The following is a 10,186-nucleotide window of genomic DNA, read 5'->3' as shown; positions in this document are numbered from 1 at the left end:
ATGCAAAATATTCATTGAGATATTGCGCCATGCCTAGATTGTCTTTAATCTCCTCTCCGGCAATAGTCTTCAGCGGTCCCACTTCTTCTTTCTTTGCTTTCTTCCTATTTATGTGGCTGTAAAACCTCTTACTATTGCTTTTAATTCCCCTCGCTAGGTCCAACTCTACACGGCCTTTGGCCTTTCTCACTCTATCTCTACATTCTTGGACTTCACTAAGGTAAGTTTCTTTACTAATCCCTCCCCTCTTCCACTCTTTGTACGCTTTCTGTTTTTTCCTAATCACCCCTTTGAGTCGGTCGCTCATCCAGCTCGGTCTAAATCTCCTGCTTTGTAATCTTTTTCCCTTTTTTGGAATGCAGGCCTCCGACAGCTCATGCATCTTTAACTTGAAGTAATCCCAGGCTTCTTCTGCCTTTAGATCCCTTAATACGTTTGCCCACTCCACTTCCCTTACCAGTCCCCTTAATTTGTTAAAATTGGCCTTTTTAAAATTATAAACCCTAGTCTTTGACTTAATTCTGTTACTCCTCCCATGTATTTTAAACCGAATTAGCTCATGATCACTGGAGCCCAAATTGTCCCCCACTAGCACTTCCTCAACGAGGTCCTCACTGCTTACCAGAATCAAATCTAAAGTGGCCTCCCCCCTCGTCGGTTCAGCTACCACTTGATGAAGGAATTGATCAGCAAGCACATCTAGGAACATCTGAGCCCTATTATTACTACTAGCGTTTGTGCCCCAATCTATATCCGGGAAGTTAAAGTCCCCCATAATTACACAGTTTCTATTAGTAATTACTTCTCTAAACACGTTAAATAGTTCCTTATCCATATCCTGGGTCGATCCCGGCGGTCTATAGCACACTCCAAGCACTATCCCCGGAGAGGCTCTAGTAGTCCTATTACCCAGTGTGAGTATTGCCCAGACGGACTCTGTGTTATCTAATCCATCCACTATTATTTCTTTACAGCTTATTTCACTGTTGACATACAATGCCACCCCCCCACCTTTACCTTTGTTCCGGTCTTTCCTAAACAGCGTATACCCCTCCATACCTGTGTTCCAGTCGTGACCGTCATTCCACCACGTTTCTGTTATTCCTACGATATCCGGTTTCAGCTCTTGGACCAAGAGCTCCAATTCCTCCATTTTATTACCTAGGCTTCTCGCATTGGTGTATAAACACCCTAATGTATGTCGTTTAGCCTGTCTCCCATTAGTAGCACTATATGTTGCGGGCCTCCTTGCGCCCGTCCCCCCTGTCCTTCCTATGTCCAATCTCGTCTCCCCGGCTATGTCTCCTCTCATTTTACTCACCTTTTCCATACTGGAATCTGGCGTGGAGATTAACTGTGCCTAAATAAGCCTGACCATGGACTGTGTGTCCGTGGCCTTGGGGTCTATGTTAGTATAGGTACAAAATGCTTTACAAAGCATCTCATAGAAATCGGAACCCTCTTTCCCTTGCACCGTATTATGGACCTTTGACTAATCTAGAGTTTTTTCTCCTGCTTGTTTTATACCTGTCAAAATATAGTTTAGGAATCTCTTTAGATCTGCCTGGTGGGTTAAATCATTCGGGTTCCATTGGGCCGGGTTGGCGAGAGTTATAAAGTCGCGGCCCTCGTTGGCGGCTTCTGCAGCCCCCCGGACCCCCCTTAGGACCCGCTCCTTCTCCTCCGTACGCAATAGGCAATTTAAAAACTGGCCCACGTCTTGCCAATCAGGATTATGAGACTGGAAAATAGCACGGAATCGCCTATGAACGACGTCCGGGTCGTCCCTAAGGCGGGGTGTAGTGGTTTGCCAGTTCATAAGGTCTGCAGTGGTAAATGGGACATGGACATAACGGTCTATGACATTCCCATCCATTGTGGAAACTGGGATAGTCCGGAGGGGTGCCTGTATATTAACCACGTCTTCCCTGTAGTGCGCCCCTTTTCTTGTATGGGACAGACTAAGGAAGGGAACAGACAGGGACGTAGTAGCATACCCACTGCTGGTTGCCCCACTAGTTGATTCACTGGCTTGACTTGTAGTGTCCTCAATTTTTGTTGGCGGCATCTGTCTCGGTACAAATGCTGTTTTGGGCTCTGGGTCCGCCGCAGCTGGTAATGGTGCCGCCGGGAGTGGTCGTGGTCTGGGACAATATATGGGGGGGGGGGGGGGTGTCCTCCCAACAATTGGCTTCGTTAGGGGCAGAAGCTTTCGGGAATAGAGGCGCCTGAATTTGTACCTTCTTTAAGCGACGATGAGCCTCATCGTCCCACAAAAACCAATAGTCCATTTGCCCCGTCGCCTGGTTTTCCAAAGTTAGGCGCAAGGGAGTTAAATAGGTCGGAATATCAAAGGAGCCGTATTCGCGTCATTCAGTACCCAGTACTGGCCATTCCTGGGTACAAAGTTGTATAAAGCGCTTTCTTGACATTCCTTTCTGAACACCGGGTAAAGGCCATTTACTTAATATATAATCCAAAGGGCTATCCTTAGAGGGTTTTTCTTGAGACACACCCATCTTTTCTTTTGACACTCAGACAGAGAACAGAGGGAATTATGGTCTAATCCAGAATTTTATTACAGGAATTTTTACTTACACTGACCGCTATAGGGGACGGGACAGAAGGATCTCGATTCGACCTCAGAGCTTCATCGCACGTTATGGCTTCCACCCTGAGGAATTACGAACGAGAGGCTCAGTTCCGCCCTACACCTAACACCCAAGTGTACAAGACAGAAATTCATTAACCGGTTAACCAGAACAGAACTAGAACCAGAGTCAGATAGTGTTTTTTTATCCTATGAGGGCTCACCTTATCAGAGCACGAACCCCAGGGGCCGCGGTGAAGCAGAGAAAGAGGGGTTAATCACTCCGTTGGCGCCGTTCCCAGCTCGCCGCAGCCGGCCGGAGTCCAATGTCCGAGCTAGGAGGGTCCCATCTGGGGTGCCAGAAACTGTTACCGAAATATTGGGTCCGCCTAGCTGAGAGCCAACAACAGCCAGACAAGGATAAGGAAGAGTAGCTTTATTCTGCAGAAGAAAGGAGAGCTTTGCACCTTGGTACAAAAACTTTGTTTTACACACATTTTACAGATCCTTTATACATATTCAGACAAAGGTCCTTGCAGTGTTAACACTTGATTGGTGGTGGTCAGACCCATGCTTTTGCTATCTGGTCAGTGAAAACCGGCTTGGGACCAGCTCCAACTACCTTAAGGCCTTGAAGGGAAAACAGTTCAAAAGTTCAGGCTACAAACCTGGAAATCCTGGACGCCCCATCATCTCAGGCATTGGCACCCTAACATCAGGCTTGTCTGGTTATGTGGACTCTCTCCTCAGACCCTACGCTACCATCACTCCCAGCTATCTTCGAGATACCACTGACTTCCTGAGGAAACTACAATTCATCGGTGATCTTCCAGAAAACACCATCCTGGCCACTATGGACGTAGAAGCCCTCTACACCAATATTCCACACAAAGATGGACTACAAGCTATCAGGAACAGTATCCCCGATAATGTTACAGCTAACCTGGTGGCTGAACTTTGTGACTTTGTCCTCACCCACAACTATTTCACATTTGGGGACAATATATACCTTCAAGTCAGTGGCACTGCAATGGGTACCCGCATGGCCCCACAGTATGCCAACATTTTTATGGCTGACTTAGAACAACGCTTCCTTAGCTCTCGTCCCCTAACGCCCCTACTCTACTTGCGCTACATTGATGACATCTTCATCATCTGGACCCACGGAAAAGAAGCCCTTGAGGAATTCCACCATGATTTCAATAATTTCCATCCCACCATCAACCTCAGCCTAGATCAATCCACACAAGCAGTCCATTTCCTGGACACTACTGTGCTAATAAGCGATGGTCACATAAATACCACCCTATACCGGAAACCTACTGACCGCTACACTTACCTACATGCCTCCAGCTTCATCCAGGACACACCACACGATCCATTGTCTACAGCCAAGCTCTAAGATATAACCGCATTTGCTCCAATCCCTCAGATAGAGACAAGCACCTACAAGATCTGTATCAAGCATTCTTAAAACTACAATACCCACCTGCTGAAGTGAAAAAACAGATTGACAGAGCCAGACGAGTACCCAGAAGTCACCTCCTACAAGACATGCCCAACAAAGAAAATAACAGAACACCACTAGCTGTCACCTTCAGCCCCCAACTAAAACCTCTCCAGCGCATCATCAGAGATCTACAACCTATCCTGAAAGATGATCCTTTACTCTCACAGATCTTGGGAGACAGACCTGTCCTCGCTTACAGACAACCCCCCAACCTAAAGCAAATACTCACCAGCAACCACACATCACTGAACAAAACCACTATGCCAGGAACCTATCCTTGTAACAAAGCCCGATGCCAACTCTGTCCACATATCTATTCAAGTGACATCATCATAGGGCCTAATCACATCAGCCATACCATCAGGGGCTCATTCACCTGCACATCTACCAATGTGATATATGCCATCATGTGCCAGCAATGCCCCTCTGCCATGTACATTGGCCAAACCGGACAGTCTCTACGCAAAAGAATTAATGGACACAAATCTGACATCAGGAATCATAATACTCAAAAACCAGTGGGAGAACACTTTAACCTGTCTGGCCATTCAATGACAGACCTGAGGGTGGCTATCTTACAACAGAAAAACTTCAAAAACAGACTCCAAGGAGAGACTGCTGAGCTGGAATTGATATGCAAACTAGACACAATCAACTCAGGATTGAATAAGGACTGGGAATGGCTGAACCATTACAAACATTGACTCTATCTCCCCTTGTAAGTATTCTCACACTTCTTATCAAACTGTCTGTACTGGGCTATCTTGATTATCACTTCAAAAGTTTTTTTTCTCTTACTTAATTGGCCTCTCAGAGTTGGTAAGACAACTCCCACCTGTTTATGCTCTCTGTATGTGTGTGTATATATATCTCCTCAATATTTATTCCACTCTATATGCATCCGAAGAAGTGGGCTGTAGTCCACGAAAGCTTATGCTCTAATAAATTTGTTAGTCTCTAAGGTGCCACAAGTACTCCTGTTCTTTTTGTGTACTTGAAGTGTCTGCTTCCCCCTAATGGCCGCTGGTTGACATAAAGGCTGCTCTGTTAAGGGGGGGTCACTAGTAACTTTCACAGTCCCCCCTTTGGGCCTGACAAATTCAAAAATTGTCAGGCCCGCTACGCAATTTGCGATTAAGCTGGAGGGACAGATACTGGGTTTTCTTATGGACAGCAGAGCTTTTGATTATAGCATTACACAGGCATTTGGCACATTGTATTATTATTTAGATAATACATAGAAAGAAAAGAAAGAAAAGAATTCATAGACTCATAGACTTTAAGGTCAGAAGGGACCATTATGATCATCTGGTCTGACCCCCTGCATGCTGCAGGCCACAAGACCCTTCCCTGGACTCTGCCGTTGAAGTCCCCAATCCTGTGTTTTAGTGACTTCAATCGGCAGAGACCCTCCTGCTAGTGATCCCTGCCCCATGCTGCGGAGGAAGGCGAAAAACCTCCAGAGGCTCAGCCAATCTACCCTGGAGGAAAATTCCTTCCCGACCCCAAATATGGCGATCAGTAATACCCCGAGCATGTAGGCAAGAGTCTCTAGCCTGACCCTTGTTGGCCATTATGCTATTTACGTACCATTGCTTGGTTTTCCTTGGCTACTATGTTTTACCATTAAACCATTCCCTCCATAAACTTATCTAACTTAATCTTAAAACCAGACAGGTCCGTCGCCCCCACCGTTTCCCTCGGAAGGCCGTTCCAATATTTCACCCCTCTGACGGTCAGAAACCTTCGTCTAATTTCAAGCCTGAACTTCCCCACGGCCAGTTTATATCCATTCGTTCTCGTGTCCACATTAGTACTAAGCTGGAATAATTCCTCTCCCTCCCTTGTATTTACCCCTCTGATATATTTAAAGATAGCAATCATATCACCCCTCAGCCTTTGCTTTGTCAGACTAAACAACCCAAGCTCCTCTAATCTCTTTTCATACAACAGGTTTTCCATTCCTCTGATCATCTTAGTCGCCCTTCTCTGCACCCGTTCCAGTTTGAGTTCATCTTTTTTAAACATGGGAGACCAGAACTGCACACAGTACTCCAAATGAGGTCTCACCAGTGCCTTATACAACAGAAGCAGGACCTCCTTATCCCTACTAGATATACCTCGCCTAATACATCCCAAGACCGCATTGGCTTTTTTCACCGCCACGTCACATTGTCGACTCATAGTCATCCTGCGGTCCACAAAGACCCCTAGGTCCTTCTCCTCTTCCGTTACTTCTAACCAATGCGTCCCCATCTTGTTACTTAAATTTGTTATTAGTCATCCCCAAGTGCATCACCTTACACTTTTCACTATTAAATTTCATCCTATTTCTGATACTCCAATTCACAAGCTCATTGAAGTCTCCCTGCAGAATATCCCTATCCTCCTCCGAATTTGCAACTCCTCCCACCTTCGTATCATCCGCAAACTTTATCAGCCCACTCTTGCAATCGGTTCCGAGGTCAGTTATAAATAGATTAAATAAAATGGGTCCCAAAACCGAACCTTGAGGCACTCCACTAGTAACCTCCCTCCAACCCGACAGTTCACCCTTTAATACGACCCGCTGCATTCTCCCCATTAACCAATTCCTTATCCACCTCTGGATTTTCATATCAATCCCCATGTTTTCCAGTTTAACCAATAATTCCTCATGGGGTACAGTATCAAACGCTTTACTGAAATCCAGGTATATTAGGTCCACCGCATTTCCCTTATCTAATAAATCCGTTACTTTCTCAAAGAAGGAGATCAGATTCGTTTGGCACGATCTGCCCTTCGTAAAACCATGTTGTAATTTATCGCAATTGCCACTAACCTCCAGGTCCTCAACTAGTTTCTCTTTCAGAATCTTCTCCAGCACCTTGCACACTACAGATGTTAAACTAACAGGCCTGTAGTTACCCGGATCACTTTTTTTCCCTTTCTTGAAAATAGGAACCACGTTGGCTATTCTCCAGTCTAACGGGACCACCCCCGAGTTTACAGATTCATTAAATATTATCGCTAATGGGCCTGCTATTTCCCGTGCCAATTCCTTCAATATTCTCGGATGAAGATCGTCCGGTCCTCCCGACTTAGTCCCATTAAGGCGTTCAAGTTTTGTTTCTACCTCGGATGCGGTAATCCCCCATCCTGTATGCCCCTCTGTAATGGTGCTAGTATCCCTAATACCTTCATTGGCCTCATTAAACACCGATGCAAAATATTCATTGAGATATTGTGCCATGCCTAGATTATCTTTAATCTCCTCTCCGGCTATAGTCTTCAGCGGTCCTACTTCTTCTTTCTTTGCTTTCTTCCTATTTATATGGCTGTAAAACCTTTTACTATTGCTTTTAATTCCCTTCGCTAGGTCCAACTCTACACGGCCTTTGGCCTTTCTCACTCTATCTCTACATTCTCTGACTTCACTAAGGTAAGTTTCCTTACTGATCCCTCCCCTCTTCCACTCTTTGTACGCTTTCTGTTTTTTCCTAATCGCCCCTTTGAGTCGGTCGCTCATCCAGCTCGGTCTAAATCTCTTGCTTAGTAATCTTTTTCCCTTTTTGGGGATACAGGCCTCTGACAGCTTATGCATCTTTAACTTAAAGTAATCCCAGGCTTCTTCTGCCTTTAGATCCCTTAATACGTTTGCCCAATCCACTTCCCTTACCAGTCCCCTTAATTTGTTAAAATTGGCCTTTTTAAAATTATAAACCCTAGTCTTTGACTTAATTCTGGTACTCCTTCCATTTAGTTTAAACCGAATTAGCTCATGATCACTGGAGCCCAAGTTGTCCCCCACTACCACTTCCTCAACGAGGTCTTCACTACTTACCAGAATCAAATCTAAAATGGCCTCCCCCCTCGTCGGCTCAGCTACCACTTGATAAAGGAATTGATCAGCAAGCACATCTAGGAACATCTGAGCCCTATTATTGCTACTAGCTTTTGTTCCCCAGTCTATATCCGGGAAGTTAAAGTCCCCCATAATTACACAGTTTCTATTAGTATTTACTTCCCTTAATACATTAAATAGTTCCTTATCCATATCCTGGGTCGATCCCGGCGGTCTATAGCACACCCCAAGCACTATCCCCGGAGAGGCTCTAGTAGTCCTTTTACCCAGTGTGAGTATCGCCCAGACGGACTCCGTGTTATCTATTCCATCCACTATTATTTCTTTACAGCTTATTTCACTATTGACATACAATGCCACCCCCCCACCTTTACCTTTATCCCGGTCTTTCCTAAACAGCGCATACCCCTCCATACCTGCGTTCCAGTCGTGACTGCCATTCCACCACGTTTCAGTTATTCCTACTATATCCGGTTTCAATTCTCGGACCAAGAGCTCCAATTCCTCCATTTTATTACCTAGGCTTCTCGCATTGGTGTACAAACACCCTAATGTATGTCGTTTAGCCTGTCTCCCATTAGTAGCACTGTATGTTGCGGGCCTCTTTGTGTCCGTCCCCCCTGTCCTTCCTATGTCCAATCTCATCTCCCCGGCTATGTCTCCTCTTATTTCACTCAGCTTTTCAATACTGGAATCTGGCGTGGAGATTAACTGTGCATCTCCCAACCTTCTCCCCAAACTTCCTAGTTTAAAGCTCTTTTGATAAGATGAGCCAGCCTCCCTCCCAGACGTCTATTTCCTTCCCTACTCAGGTGAAGCCCATCCCGCGAGAACAGGTGTCTGTCCCCGAAAGCCTCCCAGTGGCCATACATCCCAAAGCCCTCCTTATAGCACCACTCCCTTAGCCAACTATTTATCCTCACAATCCTATCAGCCCTTTGCTGCCCTTCCCTCGGAACAGGCAGAATCCCACTAAAGATAATCTGAGCCTCTATCTCCTTGAGAGTCTTCCCCAGCCTGGCATAATCTCCCTTGATTCTGTCTAACGAGAACCTAGCCATGTCATTCGTTCCTACATGAAGGATTATCAAGGGGTTCTTACCTGCTCCTTTTAGGATCCTTTTCAACCGCAGGTCCACATCGCGTATCTTTGCGCCCGGTAGACAGCACACCCTTCTGTTCTCCGGGTCCGCCCTGGTCACAGGCCTGTCCAATCTCCTCAGTAAAGAGTCTCCAATTACATACACCTGCCGTCGCCTGGCAACAGTGCGATCTAGTAATCTAGTCTCCGATCCCTCTAGTCCTGACCTGTGTCTGTTCCTATCTTCCCTTATGCTCCCCCTTATGCCTTCCTGTATCCTCTGGTGGCCCATAATTGGTGCTGTCTCCATCAACTCCTCCCCCGTCTCTCTCGGACTAGCCGCTCTTCTCTTCTTCCTCACCCTCCCACCTTCAGTCACCACCTGCTGCCCCTCTACCTCGTTATCCAAACACTCAAACCTATTCCTGAGTTCTATTCCCCCCTCACTGGCCCTCCTTTTCCTTGGCCTGCTTCTCACAGTCACATGCTTCCACTTACCTTGTTCTCCCCCTTCCATTCCCCTCTCGCTGTCATCTACTACTGCCTCCTTCTGCACCCTAGAGCATTCCCCTTCAGACCCGCCTTGCCTATCCTCCATCAGCTGCTCAAACCCCCGTCTAAACTCCACCAGGGTCTCTACCTGCATCTCCAGCCCCTTAATCTTTTCCTCCAGTAACACTATAAGGCGACACTTCATACACACATACCTTTGTTCCAGGTCTCCTGCTAGGACTATATACATACCACAGCTCCCACATGTTGCCATCTGCATTCTGTCTGCTGCTGCTGCTTGGCTCATGGCTGCTGCAGTCTCTGCCCACAATTGTTTGAAAGAGCCCCGTAAACCATGACCCAAGGTCTGGAAGGAGGTTTTTTAAAACTAAAGATGTGATCAAGAGATACAGCACGGAAAACAAAGCAGCATTTTTAATGGCTTGTAAATTCTTTTTAATTAAGCCAGAATGATTAACATAGAAACAACATTTTTTCCCGATGTGAGCACAAGTCCCCCCCTAATTGGTTTATATGCTTGGAAGGAGCATTGAGAATGTTTGCACTTTCACCCAGAAAGTTTTCAAGTATGTCTTTATGGTCACAGATCAGATGGTACTTCTGATGTGTCTGTAAGGGCAATGGGCCAAGCCTGATGCTCTAGATCAT

Source organism: Malaclemys terrapin, chromosome 13 (genome assembly GCF_027887155.1).
Source record: "Malaclemys terrapin pileata isolate rMalTer1 chromosome 13, rMalTer1.hap1, whole genome shotgun sequence".
Classification (NCBI taxonomy): Eukaryota; Metazoa; Chordata; order Testudines; family Emydidae; genus Malaclemys; species Malaclemys terrapin.
Note: the sequence above shows the minus strand (reverse complement) of the source record.